Raw genomic sequence first — 19,800 nt, forward strand, 5'->3', positions numbered from 1 at the left:
TATGTACATTCTAATCTCCTTCTCTGTCATTTCTTCCACTGCAGTCATGATGGATTCTGTTATTGAAGTATCTTGGTTTCTTAGGGGCAATGTGTTTCCTTGTTTTTTCATGTTGTTTGTGTGTCTCCCCATTTATCAGTATGGATCTGAAGCAGTAGGGTTTCTATCCTGTGGACTTATAGTGTCCTTGAAGGTTTCTAGTGCCTCATCATTTAGGGGGAAACAAATTATAACAACAACCAGTGCAAACAATATACAGCATTAACCCAAATAGTTCCTGCTATTAAACTACAGTGTTAATTGTCACTATAAACAAAAATTATGTGACGTAAATGTAAACTCATTGGTAAACTTTGATACTTGGTTAAACTTTAAATCCAGATCTCATCTGTGTGCATGAGAATGAGAAAGACTGTCTCACACTTGTTTCTCCATCTGCAGCATAGGGGCTGGGCTGGAGTCTCCTTTTTTAAGATTTGGCTAATGATTATATGAAATGTGGTTTAACTGAGAACTCTGCCTTTTCAAATTCAGAGAAAATGTCCCAATATCTGGAGGGAGAACATCACACGAGGGAAGAGAACTTGAGGCTGCAGAGGGAAATGGAGAGAAGAGAAGCCTTCTGTTCACAGGTCTTGAAGGCCAGGTCCAGCTTAAAAATGTATGATAAGAGGTGTGTTCATATGCTGTGAGTTTTGCAAAAATATGAAAACAAAACCAACAAAAAACAGGCCTCAAGAGACCTGTCTTTGCATAATATTAGATCTGATGCCAGAGATGGCTTTACCACATACCAAATTTTCTGTGGTGATGAATGCCACCACTTTAAAATAGGTGCTCGGATTGGGATGAAGGCAGGTGGTTGTCCACTTTCCTTAAACAAAAAGAAGACAGAAAATTGCCATGATTTCATGGGAGAAGAAATGGAAGCTGAGCTTGCATTTGTTATTGACTTAGTCTAATTCTGTGTTAAATCTATTTAAAGCATGGAGGCGTCAAATTCCTATGAAAGGATAAGCAAGCTATGTGGCAGTCTGAGGAGATCATTGCAGCTAGAGGTTGAAAGAGCCAGCAGGAGACAGGTAGAGGTTATTGATGTCCCAAGGACTTGCCTCAACAGATTCAATAATTTTTGCAGCTACTTTTAAAAAATAACACTAATGCATTGTGTTCGTCTGCTCAAGCCTTTGTGTTGACCTCTCTGCACCACTGTTAGTGGGCTGAATTGAGGATATCCATTGGTTAACCAGAGGATTCTCAGCATTTGTCCCTCATCACCCCCCTCTTGCAGAAATCACGGTGCCCTGGCCTTACATAGAACATGTCTCAGTATGAGAGGTGAGTCTGAGCCTCCTTGCGGGGTCCTCCAACTGCACCGGGCTGCCAGTGTGTGAGACTAGGGTCTACTAGTAGCACCGTCTGTTGATATCAGACATGTCTGAAATCAAGCAATATTAGCACACCCACACTCTCTTTTATGGAATAGATCCGGGGTCTGACAAGTTTTTGATCAGCTTGCTGTGGAGTTTCAAGAAAAATGTAAGATTTTTCTGTAATGGAAGTCTATAAATGAGAAGAAAATTATAAAAACAGAATAGTAGGTTATCTTATTTAAAATATCTTGTCTGCGTGCTTCCTCATTTGAAAATAATAAACATTATTCTTTCTCAAAAGTTTGTATTACAAAACTGTCATCCTTAATTCTAAATTTCACTGATCTATTTCTGACAGTTTCCCATTTTCTCTAAAAATCCTCTGAGAATCATTTGACTAAAAATGTCAGCCAGAACACTAAACAGCCTTTTTTTTTCTTAGACACAGACACATCTTTTTTTTTTTTTTTTAACTTAGGGGTTTTTTAATATTTATTTTTTAGTTGTAGTTAGACACACCTTTATTTCACTTATTTATTTTTATGTGGTGCTGAGGATGGAACCCTGGGTCTTGCACGTGTGAGGCAACTGCTCTACCACTGAGCCACAGTCCCGGCCCCAGACACATCTTTATTAAATACCTTTTACAACAGTTTCTTTAAATTGACTTAGGAAGATGTCATCTTTCCTCTCCCCTCCCAGATTTGATGAGCATAAAAGCTTGTTACAAAAATAACAAATAACGGACTATATAAATTAATCTACCATAAGCCTCTAAAATAATCAACTCTCCCTCACTGCATGATCCAAAGGTAAAATGACCAAATTATTTTCCTAATTCTTATGTCCTCAAATATAACCTTCATCACCAGCTAAACTTTTGTTTGTGGGAAAAGCGTTAATCTGTCAAGTCAAACACTTATATATTCTATTGAGGGGAGGACAATTCTGTCCCTTCAACCTCAAGCTCAATGAAAACAGTTGTCCCCTTCTTTCTGCACCTGGCCCTGGAACTGTACTTAAAACTTCACATTTAGCATACACTTCTTCCTTTTTTGGGGGTGGAAGATGGGAGTACCAGGGATTGAGCCACATCCCCAGCATTATTTTGTATGTTATTTAGAGACAGGGTCTCACTGAGTTGCTTAGCACCTTGCTAAGTTGCTGAGGCTGGCTTTGAACTTGCGATCCTCCTGTCTCAGCCTTCCAAGCCCTTAGGGTTACAGGCATGCACCACCATGCCAGCCAGTTCTTTCTTTACAGAACAGGTTCAAGGGTGAAGTGTTCCTTCCTCACTTTCCTCCTTGGGGCCGTTCCCCTTTCCTCTTGCCACCCAAGCCAGGTGGCCCAGAAATCTTGCCCCCCAGCTTTCTTTCCTCTTCCCTTTTGACTGGGCAGGTTGCCTTTCCTCTTGACTCCAGGACCCTGCCAGCTCCCTTTTCTCTTGCTTTTCTGGCTAATTTTCCTCTTCTTGGTCTTCTTCTCTCATCTGCTTATTGGTGGCCCTTGTCACATCCAGCTGAGGCTTTTGGCTGTTTATGACTCGAAGTAGCTCCAACTGGTTCTTTTTTCCACTGCAAATTCCCCCCAAAGGAGCTGAAATTTCCTTGTCTTGCCTGAACCCCGGGGAGCCTTCGGGGAGGGGCTTCTAGGAGAACCCCAGAGAGGCAGTGGAGATCGAGCATGGCGCTGCTCAGCTCCTCCTGACTCTGGTGTCCTGTAGGATGCATGCCCGCCAGTGCTTGTTCTTGGCCACACGATCCTTCTTGGTCTGAATCCGCTTTGCAAACTGGTCTTCTAAGGGGTTGGTGCCACCGGGAACCTCGATCAGCCATTCCTTGGTGTCATCCCAGGCGCGCTGCCACTGGCCACCCACCCCGTCCCACACCAGATTGGTTTTCTTCATGGGATGGATGCCCTTAAGGAGTGCGAGCTGCTGCCAGAGTGTAAGCGGCCCTGGCCGTGGCAGCGGTTTCTCACGTGGCAGGCGTGGGGTGGGCTCGGGCAGCCTGGCCACCAGCTTCTCTTCCACACTCTAGGTGGGCAGCTGCCACAGCTGGTTGATGAGCAGTTGGGTATTGTCCCAGGCCAGGGCCCGCAGCTCTGCCTGGGGCCAGTGGCAGCAGCACAGTGGAAGTGGGGCCCAGTCCAAAGCCGGCAGGTTGTCCAGGTCAAGCCCCAGCTCCAGCTCCTGGTGCACCACGATGCGTTGCCGCTTCTCTGCCTCGTCTTGCTCAGCCTTTGCCAGCAGCGCCTTCATGCTCTGGCCCTCCATGGCTCTGGCTAGGTCCTCTGGCTTTGAGGCAAATAGTTGAAGTTACTTTTCTTCAGAGTGGGGCCCCAAGTCTCAGCTACTCAACCACGTGCGGATGCCCAGATACTCTAACCAGCCTATTAACTACTTTATTAACCACCTTAAGACCCAGGACAGACCACGTGTTACCTACATTGTACCCTGTACCAATTCTGAATAAGACAGACTCTAGGGACAATTTCTTCTGACCGTGGTGACAGTACTGAAGGTTTTTTTTTTTGTTGTTGTTGTTGTTGTTTTTTAGAACTGGTATTCACTCCAGAAGATTGACTTTACATTTTGTAGGTCAGCTATCCCAGACAGAGTAACAGCTGCCCAATAAGTACTTCTCTGCCTACTAGGAATGATGACATTACACTTGGGAGAAAGAAAATAATCTGGCCCTTAAGACCACAAGAGTTGGTTTTGGTTGCCTACCTGGATGTAGAATACAAAGAAAGGTCCCACCTGGTGTCACCATGTTGGGTCACTCTTAAGAGAATAGGAAGAACTAGTGGCAGACGTGTAGCTGAAGTACTTGTGAAATTGAGGAACTTGATTTTGTTCAAGTCCCTTAAATCTGCTTGGAGGTGGCCATGTCCGTTCCTCCTGTGAACTGACTTGTCAGGGATGAGATCTTCCCTTGCATAAGTGTGCCAGCACACAGGGCTGCAAGGCCCACAAAGGACACACAACGGTGTATTAGGAAGTTTCTCAAGCAGAAATTTCTCTCTTCGGCACTTGTGCTTGGCTCACAAAGTGAAAGCTGATGTTTCTCACAATCACACTTCAGCCTTCTCAGGCCTGAGATGATGTTCAAGTCTAGGAAGAAGTCAGACTCAGTTAAGTGTGACTGAGCATGACCAGCCACAGGTGCTCAGTGATATCACATCCTCTGTGATATTCTAACCTGTGGCCATTTGTAAAGCATGGCTTACCTTGTAAGCAGTTCATGAGCATTCGTACCTTTAAACTTTAATTTGATGACATTGATCTCACGGGGCTTCCTTATTTTAAGTTTCGAATAACAATTTAAATATAGAAATTAAAACAGGGATGTCTTTGTAATTCTTAGGACAGTGGAGATAATTTCTGCATAGCGATGGTGTGTTGGACAAAAGGCTGGTCCTCTCTGTTGTGTGGCAAGCCTCTGTGACCATGTCTCCTTCCTGAGTGAAGATGTCCTGAATTCCCTATATTATGCCCCTGTGGAGTGAGGTTTGTCAAACAGTGCAGCAGTATGACTTGGGTGTTTGTGTTATAAACATCTCCTAGTTACAATATCACTTGGAAAGTTCCGGATTTGACTTCAAGATGTGAACTCCGAACATTTTATTATAGGAACTCTCTTAACAACTATTTAAATGTAGATTTGATCATTTCCTCCTCCTTTCCTCTTAGGTATTTTAATAAGATATCTGCATAAGGGTTAAGATTATGGACTATGTCCAGCCCAAACCCTCAAACACCTTCTCCAAGTTCAAGCAGGCCCGTCACCTGGTAACTGTTACGTTTTCAGCTACCTTAGTGACTGATTTCTGGTATGTTTAATAGGCAACCCTGATTAATTTCCCTTCTACCATTTAAAAATCTTGTAGACAGTTTTTAGATTAAAAACACCAAAAAAACCCCAAAATCACTATCAAGACTGAGTCTAATCTTGAAAATTTTAAGCACAAAAGCTGTAGTGTCAGCTGGTGATTTTCTTCTTGTTTTTCAATCTTGAGAGAATTTGACTCCAAAATAGCTTTTAAAAAGAGATTGTTAAAAAAAAGAAGAGGAAAAGAAAAGGAAAGAAAGAAAAAGAAAAAGAAGATTCTCTTTAACTATGATATTGTGTCTCTGTGGGTAGACAGAATCCCTGGGTAAATTTTCTTGTAACATATCTTTTATGGATTCCTTTCTTGTGTTCCAAGTACCTTATCTCATTTTTATCCTCAGAATAATTATTAATGTAAGATTATTTTCTCCATGTTAAAATGGGGAAAAGGGATTAGGAGGCCCACCATTTACTGGTCATAGAGCCAGAAGAGGGAAGGCAGGCACAGCTGTTTTCTAAGCCTATGTTCTTCTTAGCACGAGCTGCTACCCAGTATTTCTCCTGATCTGTGGGTGGGACTTGGCCCCTACAAGGAGAGAACTTGTGTCTGCCAGTTGGCTTTTGGCTTTGCTCTCAGAAGCCTTTCCCTCAAAGGCAGGCTTGTCTCATCTGACCCTGACTGCAGCCTGCCTGGGGCTTCTGGCTGGGCACCTGTACTGTATGGGGCTCTTGGGTCAGGAGGGCAAGTAAGTGATTCAGCAAGAGAGAAAGAGGAAGTGGAGGAGAGGTCAGGGGCAGGTGGAAGAGGGGGAGGAAAATCAGGTGGCAGCGGAGGCTTGTATCTTATGGCCTACATGATGACACTTGGTTTTCTTGGGCTTGCTGATAAAAATGTTTTCAACAGAATTGGAGAAAAAGTGTATGGAATCCAGGAGGGGACGGACAGAAAATTTCACAGTCAAGTGGAGTCAAATGGGCTATATTGAAGGGGACAGGGTAAAAGTTTTTTTTTTTGTTTTTTTTCCTTTCCCTTTGATACCAGGGATTGATCTCAAGGGGCACTCAACTTCTGAGCCACATTCGCAGCCCTATTCTGTATTTTATTTAGAGAGACCAGGTCTCACTGAGTTGCTTAGTGCCTCGCTATGTTGCTGAGGCTGGCTTTGGACACATGATCCTCTTGCCTCAGCCTCCTGAGCCACTGGGATTACAGGTGTGGGCTACTGCTCCTGGCTTGTAAAGGTTTTTTAATAAAGTAAAATAGCTTCCAGTTAGGGCAACAGTATTTCATTTTTCTATTATAATCATTAAAACAAAGGACATTCCTTAAGGTTGATGCAGGGGAAATGGTGTTGTAATGCCGTTGGCTGTATAACATGAGAAAGAAAGTGTTTTGTGATTTGGGGATCCAGCCCAGCGCTGGGCTGCTGTGACTTTTCTTTCTTTCTTTTTTTTTTTTAAGAGGAGAAAATGAAAAGATAAAAAGTCTAAGATGAAGAGTGGCAGCTTTTGTACACTTCAGGCCAGTGTGCTGTCTGACATCAGGCAGGGGAAGGGGACTGATCACAGAGTAAAAGGACCTTCTATCATAGATCAATGGCCTGGTGATGGCCCCTTGTTCTTGCAAAAACATGTTCCTGAATCTTTTCTTCTAGTCTCCAGTGGCCTTGAGTCTCTCTCCAAAGGCTTCTCTTCCTCTCTGCCTATTTTCCCAAAAATAACTCTTGGGGTTCTGACCCTGATAAAAGTCATTTTTTCTTCCTAATGATTTCTTGATGTGAAAGGAAGACATTAGTCAGGAAGAGGCAAGGTTGAGGGTTCTTTTGTAGTTATGATGAGGATGCTGGTTTTTGTTAATATTTTATTTGATTTATTGAAACCTAAATAAATTTTTAGAGACATGTAGTTTCCAATTGATTAAAAAGAACATTACAGTCATTAGAAAAAGAAATACAAAAGTCTGACTTTGGTTCAGAATATTATTATTCTATTATAGCAAATAGGAAAATCTTATTCCATTTGCAAAATTTTCATTTTCTCTGCACCTGTCCCTGTAGGGAGACCTATAGCAAGTGTGGGGCTTGCTTGGATAGATGAGCTTTTTTATTTTCTCTTAAATTATGTAATAAATAATACCTAGATTTTTTTTTCTTTCAGATAGCCTAAATGAGAATATTTTAAATGATACCATCAAAGTAGATTTTATCTCCTATTTGGTGTTAGGATCACTCCATTCTAATCTGGTACTATTGCAATCCATACATGGTAGACCAGCAAAACATGAATATTCTAATTTTCTTTTCACTTTAGTTTTTACTGGTATAATTTGTGGTTCTTAGTGTTAAGAATATCTCATCACTTCCTTAGTAGAAATAGGCTGTTCGTAGATTTTTGTCTTTCCACTTTATTTTGGCTTTTCTTCTCCCTTCCTGTTTGTTGTTAACACTGGAAATCTTGCACTGTGCCAACCTTTTGAAGTATTTTGCATCCCCTTTTGCAATTTGATTGAAAAATACCTATTTAGCAATTTATGAAAGGCCCTCCTCTTGATTGCATGCAGATTTGTATTATATTCTGGAGACGTGTTGCTTTTGAACATTTGTTTTTCTTGTTGCTAGGGGATTGCACATAGGGATCCATGTTCCACCAATATATCAAGTCTTTAGTGGCATTATGCAAATGGTATCCAAGAGACTTTGAGGTACTAAACAAGGAATTGGCAAAGTTTATGTGAAAAGTGTTAGAGTAAAGATTTTATGCTTTGTGGGCCAGGAGTTCTCTGCTGTCATAGCCTGAACTCTGAAATAGGCAATAACTGAATGTATGGCTACATTCCAATAAAATTGTATTTTCAGGGGATTGGGATATAGCTCAGTGGTAGGGCACATGCTTTGCATGCATGAAATATGGGGTTTAATCCCAGCACTTCAAACAAAACAAAACAACAACAAAACACTCCATGTACAAAAAAGGACTATGGGCTAAACTTGGCCCACAGGCATTAAAATACTTGTGTTAAACCCAAGGTGCTGTTAAACGCATCGAATCTTCATGGGTATCCAGTATGCATGTCATTGTCCTTTCCATAGGCCATATGTTTTACTAGGAACCACACCATTTTTTTCTATGTGGACTTCTTGTAGAATTCCCAAGACTTCAGTTCAGAAAATAAGATTATTTTCTGAATATCCTTGTTACTATTAATGAATTTAACATTTTAACATGACTAATGACCTTGTTCATTTGACTAGTATAAAATATCCTAGAATTAGAGGATTTTTAGCCAACAAGAAACACTGCTCTCAAAACTGTTATTTTTTCTGTGATTTTTATAAGTATGAGTGAACTTATAGTTTATAAAATAAATCAGGAAGAAATATCCAAGAAGTTTTTTAAGTGTATAATTTCACTGATTTATTACTTAATATTTTGGTCTAGGTTTTTTTGGTGCCATAAAAATTCAACTTTAAAAATCCATTGAAGTGTTACAAACATATTATATGATTATTATCTAAGGATAGAAAAATACAGTAAAATAAGAAGAGAATCATATCCTCCCCAATAATGCCATTTAGATGTGATATCCTTGAGAGAAGGGTCTGTTCCCCCTGACTTCAGTTGGTTTTCCTTTTTTTGTTTAATTCTAAATTTTTTTTTGGAGGGGGGCAGGGTTCTGGATCAATCCCAGGGCATACTCTGCCAGTGAGCCATGTCCCAGGCTCCCTATTCATTCTTTTTTTTTTTAATTATATTTTTTGTAGTTGTGTTTGGGCAGCATGCCTTTGTTCTATTTATTTATTTTTATGTGGTGCTGAGGATCGAACCCAGTGCCTTACACATGTTAGGCAAGCGCTCTGCCACTGAGCTACAGCCCCTCTTCGTTCATTCTGGAACTCACTCTGCAGTGATTTTTCTCTTCCAGCATGCCTCCAAAATTGTTTTCCCAAAAGTTACCACTGATTTTCACTTTAGTAAATCTAGTCTAGGCATAATCGTTTTACATCTACTCATTGAACAATGAAAACACATCCCCTTGAATTCTAAAATCCCCAAGCTGCTTGAGGGGGTTAGACTCCATGCAAAGACTGTGCAAAATGAGGCGCTTTTCTCTTTCACAACCACACCCAAATGTATACACACCCACAACCCTCACCAAATCATTGGAGTACAACAGAGAATAGAAGGAGACAATGCAAAACCAAGAACAGTGTCACTGAAGGGGGAAGGAACGCTGTCGCCTTTCACCCAGGTCCTCCCATTGCCCCAGCGGGAGCAGTTTGTCACGATAGTGGGAAAACGCCCGGTTCTCTTTTTTCCCCTTGGAGATCAGCGAGGAGAGAGGAATGAAAACCCAGCATCCTGCTCTTCGGGGTCTGCTTTCTGTCCAGTGACAGGGAGCACAGGTGGCACACTTTGGATAGCTGGGGAGGGCGGAAAACAGGGAACTTGGCAGTTCGTCCTGCAGTACTCAGGACAGACACTAGGTGGAGGAAGAGGCTCTGCGCTTCTGGACCCATAGAAGGCGCGAGCAGCTCTGCCTGGAAAGTCAAAGGACAAGCTCAGGGCGCCTCCCCAGAAAGGATGCCCGGCCCTGGGCTATCTAGCTGGGCTCACAGGTGAGGGCCTTGCCCTGTGTGAAGCCACCCGTGAGAGAAGAGATCCAACTGAAATTCTCAGCCACAGACACACCAGTTTAAGAAGCACTCCAAGACCACGCAGAAGACAGAGCCATCTTATTGTACAAAACAAAATAAAAAACCCAATAAAAACAATATAAAACAAAAAACCCTGAGGACTTAAAATATGAGGCTTCTTGGTATTTGTGTTAATAAATAATGACCCAAACACTTTAATTTTTTAAGTACTTAGAAGTATTATAATGAAAAGTGAATGCTGTAGGAAATCCCATGTCAAGGATAAATCTATTCAAAACTGAAAATACAAAGGATCACTAAATTTGTGGCTCTCAATCTTTTGTGGGTTTTTGTTGTTGTTGGGTTTTTTTTTTTTTTTTTTTTTGGTGTGTGTTTGTTTGTTTCTGTGGTATTGGGGATGGAAGCCACGGTGCTCTAACTCTAAGCTACTTACCTAATCCTTGCCCTTTGGAAAAAATGTTTAGTTTTGACTTAGGGTCTTGCTCAGTTGCCCAGGCTCTCTCTGCCAGTGCGGTTCTCCTCCCTGTGTGCTGAGATTACAGGCTCAGGCCACCGTGCCAGTGTCTCAATTTCATTAAGGGGAAAAAGAAGGCAAGTAAAACTGCATTGTTTGTAAAGAGAAAGCAAAATAGTTAGAACTGGAAGCAGTATTTTTAAAAAATAGAATTATAAGAGAAAACAGTTTGCAATTACTAGCTATTTATTTAAGAATCAAGAGGGAGGATGATTTCTTTTGGGGGGAGGGGTACGGGGATTGAACTCAGAGACACTAGACCACTGAGCCACATCCCCAGCTCTATTTTGTATTTCATTTAGAGACAGGGTCTCACTGAGTTGCTTAGTGTCTCACTTTTGCTGAGGCTGGCTTTGAACTCTCAATCCTCCTGCCTCAGCCTCCTGAGTTGCTGGGATTATAGGCGTGCACCACCATGCCCTGCGGGAGGGTGATTTTAAAAATTTATTTATTTATTTATTTATTTATTCTAATTAGGTATATGTGACTGCAGAATGAATCTTGATTCAATGTACACAATTGCAGTGTGACTTTTTATGCCTCTGGTTGTACATGATGTAGCCTTGCACCATATGTGCAGTCATACATGTACCTAGGGAAATGATATCCATTTCATTCCACCATTTTTCTTGCCCCCATCCACCCTCCCTCCCCATTTGCCCAAAATTTCTCCATTCTTTCCATGCCCTCCCCATTATGGATCATCATTCACTTATCAGAGAGAACATTCAGCTTTTGGTTTTGGGGGATTGGCTTATTTCACTTATCATGCTATTCTACAACTCCATCCATTTACCTGAAAATGCCATAATTTTATTTTTAATACTGAGTAATATTCCATTGTGTATATATACTGCAGTTTCTTTATCCATTTACCTTTTGAAGGGCAACTAGGTTGGTTGCACAGTTTAGCTATTATGAATTGAGCTGCTATAAACACTGATGCAGCTGTGTTACTATAGTATTCCAATTTTAAGTCCTTTGGGTATAGACTGAGAAGTGAGATAGCTGGGTCAAATGGTGGTTCCATTCCAAGTTTTCCTAAGGAATCTCCATACTACTTTCCAGATTGGTTGCACCAATTTGCAGTCCCACCAACAATGAATAAGTGTATCTTTTCCCCCTCAGGGAGGATGATTTTTCAATAAAATTTCATTCCAATGAAAAAAGTCAGTAAATGACAAACATGAGTGGGTGAATTATCATGCCACCAACGGGACTATCAGCTACCATTATAAAGGCAAGGGACCACAAAGGTTGGGAATAGTTCTGTTCTAGCTAACATTAAACACCAGATCATTAGATACTGGCTTAAGGAGTTTAAGAATATTCTGGATCATGAGGATCTAACATGGAACTCTCAATGTGTCATTTAATTAATGTGGAAAAACACAACTACTAAAACCTCAAAAATGGTGCAAAATTGTCAAATGAATGGAAAAAACGAATTAGGATATTTGCAAAGAGAATCTATCAAACAAGAAAATATATTCTAAAGAAATAAGTCCAGAAGAGGAAGAGATACCTTCTCAGAGACTTCAACTCGAATCAACAGTTTAAAAGATGAAAAATCTGGGGGAAAATCTCAATAGATATGGGGAAGAAAATTTGTGTGTTTCTAATCAAAACAATAGTGGAAGTATGAAGGAATGACTTGACTAGAACAAGCACCATCTCTGAAACCAATCTGGAAAGCAGTGTGGAGATTCCTTAGAAATTCGTTAGAAAACTTGGAACGGAACCACCATTTGACCCAGCTATCCCACTTCTGAGTCTATACCCAAAGGACTTAAAATTGGCATACTATAGTAACACAGCCACATCTCTGAAAAGCCAGGAGACAATGCCATTTTTAGACAACAAAACACTAGTAACATTTCAAATAAAATCTTCAACCTACTAGGCAGGTGCAGTGGTGCACGCCTGCAATCCCAGTGGCTCTGGAGGCTGAGATAGGAGAATCGGGATTTCAAAGCCAACCTCAGCAAAAATGAGGTGCTAAGCAACTCAGTGAGACTCTGTCTCTAAATAAAATACAAAATAGGGCCGGGGATGTGGCTTAGTAGCTGAGTGACCCTGAGTTCAATCCCTGGTACCAAAAAAAAAAAAAAAAAGAAATCTTGAACCTGAAGCTGGCTAGCTATAGCTGGTACTAGTCAGCCATCAATAATCATTGTTTAAATTACTATCTAAATAGTAAGTAGATTTATTTAATTAAATAATTTAAAAGGAAAGGACATCAATAGCATATGTACTAGAAAAGATTGGAAAAAAAAATCTTTATTATTATTAATCTTGGAATTGTTCACTTAGGAAACCTGAGACTTGTAAAAACTGTCAGCATATTTTAAAACTGTAATGGGCTATGAATAAGAGGTAAATGTAGGACACAACAGGTTTATTCATATTAGGCATTGTTGATCATTGTGGCTGTCATCTCCAATCTGTTGCAGACAATAAAACACATAAAGAATCCCTCAAAAATATATAGTGCTGGATTTGACGTACAGGTACTAATTTGTTGACCCTTGTGCCATATCCCAGTTGTTGATAATACAGCAAGTCTTTTAAAAGGTATCCTGCATTTCTGTCTTTTTGTTTCCTAAAGATAATATTTTTCATTGTACACCATACCGTGTCTTTCAGCAGTGAGTTTGCATATAATTTTCAAAAAATCAGTTTGTAAATTGACATTATTTTCTGAGTTTTTCCTTTTATTTTTGTTGTTGAATTCAGTATTTCTACATGACTAATCTGCATATTCAAATAGTATGAAATATCCTAGAATTATCTGACTTGCTTCTTTGCAAGAAACACTCCTTGAAATGTCTATTCTTTCTGTGTTCTTTAATTGTAAGCATGAACAAAATGAAAGTCAGCTTATGTAACATATAGTTGAGAATATACAAGGGGCCTTTTAGTTTTGTTATCTTTTTGATTTATGATCTAAAACCTTGGTCTAATCTGGTTTTAGTGCCACATGTATGCAATGTTAAAAATCCTTAAAGTATTACAAATATGCTATATAGCCCTTATATGAAGATTAAAAAATATAAACATGAGCAAAACCAGATTAGCCCCAATTATGTCCTTTGGCTCTGATGGCCCTGAAAGAAGGTCCTGGGGTCTGTTTATCTCCAGCCCTGAAAAAAAATAAGAAAACAAACCAAACCAAAACAAAAGAGCCATCACAAATAGTGTAGAAGTAAATATTGCCAAGCGAATACTTAAAAGAAAAAACAAAAGTGAGTAAAGTAGACTCATGAAGGGTATTGAAATACAGCGTCTGTCTTAAAGAGGATAAGGGCACTCTGTGGCTGTGAATTGTCACCAAAGATTCTTTGCTCAGTTGCAAATATGCCATTAAAGGAAGCCAGGGAGGCTTGGGTGTTTTACAGGAAGGGCCTTCAGGAACTCGGGTTACAGACCTAGGACTGCAGAGAACAGCTACGTTTCTAACACCTAATCCACCTTACTAGTGTACCCTGGATTCTGGGCAGACAGATGGTGTACATTCACAATACAATTTGATAGAATTTAGAAACATGCCTAAAACATGTGGCTTATTACAGAAGAAAAAAACTAATTTTTAATTACAAGCATCCAAAAGTCAAGTGGGAAAGCTGTGATCCAACACAGTGCTTGTCACACTTAATCTGTTCCCTATAAAAACATTCACCTCTTGGTTTTACGGTTCACTTCTTTTAAGCTTCATTGACATATGTCTCCAAATTGTATAGAATTGTATGTCAGACTGTGCATTCACAACTAACACAGTTTTTACAATTACACAGTGAAAAGGAGTAAAATGTTTTATTATCCTTTTCTTTCTTAGGAGAAAAACAAATGTTTGAGACAGTGGCAAAGTCTCGCAGGGATTAAACTGGGTGAGGCTGGTTCAAGGCAGCATGTTCCAGTTTTGCACAATAGCTAGGGACCAGTCACCACCAGCAAAGATGCCACTAATAGCCATGGACAGCCACTGTCCTACACTGGGGACCTAGGGGTCACCAGAACTGAGGGGATTTTCAGCCCAGACAAGTAGCCTGGGAGGGAGGGAGCCAGCACCTGTGGGCTGGGAAGCAGAGTAGGTGAGGGCAGGAGGAGGTTAGTGCAGGTGCTAAACTTCTGAATAAGAAGGGTACCTGGCCCAACTTTTAGGGCTCCTGGCCTGAAGTGCAGGGGCATGAGCTCACATCGCTCTCTGGCAATGAACTGAGGTAGTGTTGGGCAAAGGAGGACTGATTATTTTGTCCCTGCTGGTTTGTTCTTTCCAATATTGTGTTGGCATTAGAAAACTCTAGTCATAGCATTTTAGGGATTTCAGAATAAAAGCTGATGCCTTTGCAGGTTCTGTTGCCTGGCCAGCGTCAGAACTGACAGCCTGCAGGCTGCTAGGGGGGACATTTATAGCCTGACTCTCATAGCCCTTACAGGGTCTGAAGAGCAGATTAGAGCTGTTGGACACCCACACTGGCAAACAGCCACCAGACCTCTTCCTCCTGAAGGCTTCCTCCCTAAAGGTGTTGTTCTGGGCGATTCCGCTTCCCTAGGGTGGTCCTTGCTCACTACGGTGGGCTGGGGTGTGGGCAAGGTGAGCGTGTGATTGCCTGCTTTCTCCTTCCTGGGCACCAGGCTCCCTTTGTGTGTGTGTGTGTGTGGGGTGTCACTCAAGGCTCCAGGAGGGTGCCCAGGCAGGAGCCCCAGGTTCCCTGGCTCTGTAGCAGTGAGGCTCCAGGTGGCTGCCAGGGAAAGAAGAGGCAGGGTGCAGGCCCAGGGCTAGGAGGCTGCTGAAATAAACCCCTGGGACTTGAAGACATGGAGCGAGTGGACAGGTGCCAGGGAACAAAGTGAGGGAGGGTGGGGGTAGAAAGCTCATCCCAACAGGTAGGGATGTGGCTCAATGCCGCAGCCTGGCTGGGCACAAATCACGAGCCACTGAAGCAGGAACGAACCTTATTTCTGAACTCCACCAGCACACTCCACACACGCTCCCTGGGAATTCTCCCCAACGCCACCCACGCGGCTCCTCCAGGAACCACCAACCGGAAATCCCTCCTCCCGCACTTCCCCAACCAAAGGGAACTCTCCGGGAATCCCTGCGAGAACTCCAAAGTAGCAGGCCGAGGCGGACAGCAGGGGTCTAATATACACAGCTTAACATAACCATTATCATCTCAATGGCTTGCTGGAGTCACCTCTCAACCACTCCATTCTGGCAAAAATGCCTTGCGTCATTTGGACTCGGCTATGGCTCTCAGCAGCCCAGATGGGGCTGAGGCTTGCTGCTGCCCAAGCCTATCAACTGCTCAAGGGGCAATCAGAGAGAAAGATGAGGAAGAAGAAGAAGAAGAAGAAGAGGAGGAGAATGACTGTAGGGCAGGTAGGCTGGGATGTTGGGATCTGGAAAGCAGCTTAAAATGGTACTTTTTCCATATACCTATATGCTTATCCAATGACATTGTTTTTGAGTTTATCCAATGATAAGCAAACAATAGAAACATGGATTTAGGCAACTCCAGACCAGCTTTTCTTTTTTTTTTCTTTGACTTTTATTTTTTTAAATTGATTTTATTATTTTTTAAAAATACACGACAATAGTGGAATGCATTACAATCCTTATTACACATGTAGAGCACAGTATCTCTGTATATAAAGTATGTTCATGTCAATTTACGCCATTATACATGTACTTTTTTTGCATTACAATTCTTAATACACATATATACCACAATTTTTCATATCTCTGTTTGTATATAAGGTATGTTGACCCCCGATTCAAGTCTTCATACATGTACTTTGTATAATGATGTCCATCACATTCCACCATCCTTGCTAATCCCCTCCCCCCTCCCTTCCCCTCCCATCCCTCTTCCCTATGTAGAATTCATCTAATCATCCCATGTTCTCCCTCCCTACCCCACTATGAGTCACCCCTCTTATATCAGAGAAAACATTCGGCATTTGTTTTTTGGGATTGGCTTTCACTTAGCATTATCTTCTCCATTGCCATCCATTTACCTGCAAATGCCATATTTTGTTCCTTTTTAATGTTAATATTCCATTGTGTATAAATGCTACATTTTTTTTACCAGATTTTCTTTTCTTGGGTTTATTTGCTTATATTTTAAAAAACTTACTTTTTTTACATTTTTTATATATATACCAGACTGTATTTTGACACATTATACATACATGAACTTCCCATTCTTGAGGTTGTACATGATGTGGAGTTACCCTGGTTTTGTATATTCATATATGAACATAGGGAAGTTATGTCTGATTCATTCTACTGTATTTCCTGTTCCCTTTATTCCCCTTTGACTAATCCAAAGTACTTCAGTTCTTCCCCCCCCCCCACCCCTACTCCCTTATTGTGTATTAGTCCGATTATCAGAAAGAACATTCAGCCTTTGTTTTTAGGGTATTGGCTTATTTCACTTAGCACAATAATCTTCAGTTCCATCCATTGACAGGCAAATACCATAATTTCATTATTTTTTATGGCTGAGTATTATTCCATTGGGTATATGCATATATACCACATTTTCTTTATCCTTTTGTGAATTGAGTTGCTATAAACATTGATTTGGCCACATCACTATAGTATGCTAATTTTAAGTACTTTGGGTATATGCTGAGGAGTGAGATAACTGGGTCAAATGGTGGTTGCATTACAAGTTTTCTGAGGAATCTCCATCCTGCTTTCCAGAGTGGTTGTACCAGTTTGCAGTCCCACCAGAAATGTATGAGTGTACCTTTTTCCTCACATCCTCACCAACATTTATTGTTGCTTGTATTCTTAATAATTGCCATTTTGACTAGAGTGAGATGAAATCTCAGTGTAATTTTAATTTGCATTTCTCTAATTGCTAGTTATGTTGAACATTTTTTCATATATTTGTTGACAGATTGTATTTCTTCTGCTGTGAAGTGTCTGTTCAGTTCCTTTGTCCATTTATGATGTGGGTTATTTGTGGTATTTTTTGTTGTTGTTGTTAAGTGTTTTGAGTTCTTTATATATCTTGGAGATTAATGCTCTATCTGAGGTGCCGGTATCAAAGATTTTCTCCCATTCGGTGGGCTCTCTCTTCATGTCATTGTTTCCCTTTGCTAAGAAAATTTTAGTTTGATGCTATCCCATTTATTGATTCTTGATTTGACTTCTTGTGCTTTAGGGGTCTTGTTGAAGAAGTCAGTTCCTAAGCCGATGTAATGGAGAATTGGGCCTACTTTTTCTTCTAGTAGGCACAGGGTCTCTGGTCTAATGCCTAGGTCCTTGATCCACTTAGTTTTGTGCAAGGTGAGAGATGGGGGTTTAATTTCATTTTGCTATATATGGATTTCCAGTTTTCCTGACACAATTTGTTGAAGAAAAAAAAAACTTTAAAGATATTTTCTCTAATGTATGTTTACAGTGCCTTTGTCTAGCATAAGATAATGGTATTTGTATGAATTTGTCTGTGTCTTCTATTCTGTACCATTGATCTTCATGTCTGTTTTGGTGCCAATATCATGCCATTTTTCTATTCGAATAATTCAAGTTCTGGTATTGTGATGCCTTCTTCTTTGCTTTTCTCACTAAGGATTGTTTTGGCTATTCCGGGCCTTTTATTTTTACAAATGAATTTCATGTCTGCTTTTTCTATTTCTATGAAGAACATCAATGGAATTTTAATAGGAATTGTATTGAGTCTGTATAGTGCCTTTGGTAGTGTGGCCATTTCTACAATATTAATTCTGCCTATCCAAGAACGTGAGTGGTCTTTTCATCTTCTAAGGTCATCTACAATTTCTTTCTTTAGTGTTCTGTAGTTTTCATTGTAGAAGTATTTCACTTTTTTTTGGTGTTAGATTGCCGCAGTCTGGCTGGGCACAAATCACGAGCCACTGAAGCAGGAACAAACTTTATTTTTAAACTGCAGGAAAACACTTCACACAGCTCCCGGGGAATCCTCCCAAACCCGCCAGGAGGCTTGTCCAGGAACCCCCAGCCGGAAATATCTCTCCCGGAAATCCCTCCTCCTGCACTTCCCCAACCAATGGGAACTCTCGGGGAATCCCCGGAAATCCCCACGAGAACTCCAAAATAGTGCGAGAACTCAAAAGTTGTGGCAGAGGTGGATAGTAATGCCTCGCCTGTCAATCAATACTGTTGGCAAAATGCCAGGGGCCATACAGACTCGGCCGTGGCTCTCAGCATTAGATTCATTCCCAAACATTTTATTTTTTTCTTTGAGGCTAATTTATCTTCTAGTCAATTCATCATTGATGCAATTGATTTATGAGTACTAATTTTGTATCTTGGTACTTTGCTGAATTTGTGAGTTCTAAAAGTTTTCTGGTGGAGTTACATGTCTTCTAAATATAAAATCATGTTGTCAACAAATAGGTATAGTTTGATTTCTTCTTTTCCTATTCATATTCCCTTAATTTCTTTCTTTTGATTGCTCTGGCTAGGGTTTCCAGGACTATGTTGAATAAAAGTGGTGAAAGAAGGCATCCTTATCTTATTCCAGTTTTCATAGGGAATACTTTCAATTTTTCTTCATGTTGGCCTTGGGTTTAGCATATATAGCTTTTACAATGATATGTTCCTATTATCCCTAGTTTTTTCTATCATGCTGTATTTTGTCAGATGCTTTTTCTGCATCTATTGAAATAATCATGTGATTCTTCTTTAAGTCTATTGATGTGATGAATTATGTTGATTTCCATACATTGAACCAACCTTGCATCCATGGGATGAACACCACTTGATCATGGAACTGCCATTTTAATATGTTTTTGTATATGATTTGCCAGTATTTTACTAAGAATTTTTCCCTCTATGTTCATCAGGGATATTCATCTGAAGTTTTCTTTCCTTGATGCATTTTTGTCTGGGTTTGGTAACAGGGTGATACTACCTCATAGAATAAGTTGGGAAGGGTTCCCTCCTTTTCTATTTCATGAAGTAATTTGAGGATGATTGGTGTTGGTTCCTCTTTGAAGGTTTGGTAGAACTTGGCTGAGAATCTGTCCAGCCCTGGGCCTTTCTTTGTTGGTAGGGTTTTGATGATGTCTTCAATTTCACTGCTTGAAATTGATCTGTTTAAATTATCTATGTTCTCCTGATTCAAATTGGGTGGGTCATATGTCTCTAGAAATTTGTCAATATCTTCATGATTTTTTATTTTTTTGGTATATAAATTTTTAAAATAGTTTTTGATTGTTATCTGTATTTCAGTAGTGCTTGTTGTGATCCTGTTCCTTTTTCATCAAAACTTTTAGTTATTTTAAATTTTATTTTTTTTAAAGAACCAACTTATTGTTTTGTTAATTTTTTTTTTTTGGAGAGTTTGTTTTCAATTTCATTAATTTCAGGTCTGATTTTTATTATTTCTTCTGTTACTTTTGGTGCTGATTTGTTCTTTTTCTAGGAC

General features: G+C 40.3%; 1 pseudogene; it reads right to left on the bottom strand.

Moving 5' to 3' along the window:
• Window positions 1–2,665: 2,665 nt before the first annotated feature.
• Window positions 2,666–3,648, bottom strand: LOC114089378 (ribosome biogenesis regulatory protein homolog; annotated as a pseudogene).
• Window positions 3,649–19,800: the final 16,152 nt, after the last annotated feature.

The sequence above is a fragment of the Marmota flaviventris genome, chromosome 4 (assembly GCF_047511675.1).
Source record: "Marmota flaviventris isolate mMarFla1 chromosome 4, mMarFla1.hap1, whole genome shotgun sequence".
NCBI lineage: Eukaryota > Metazoa > Chordata > Mammalia > Rodentia > Sciuridae > Marmota > Marmota flaviventris.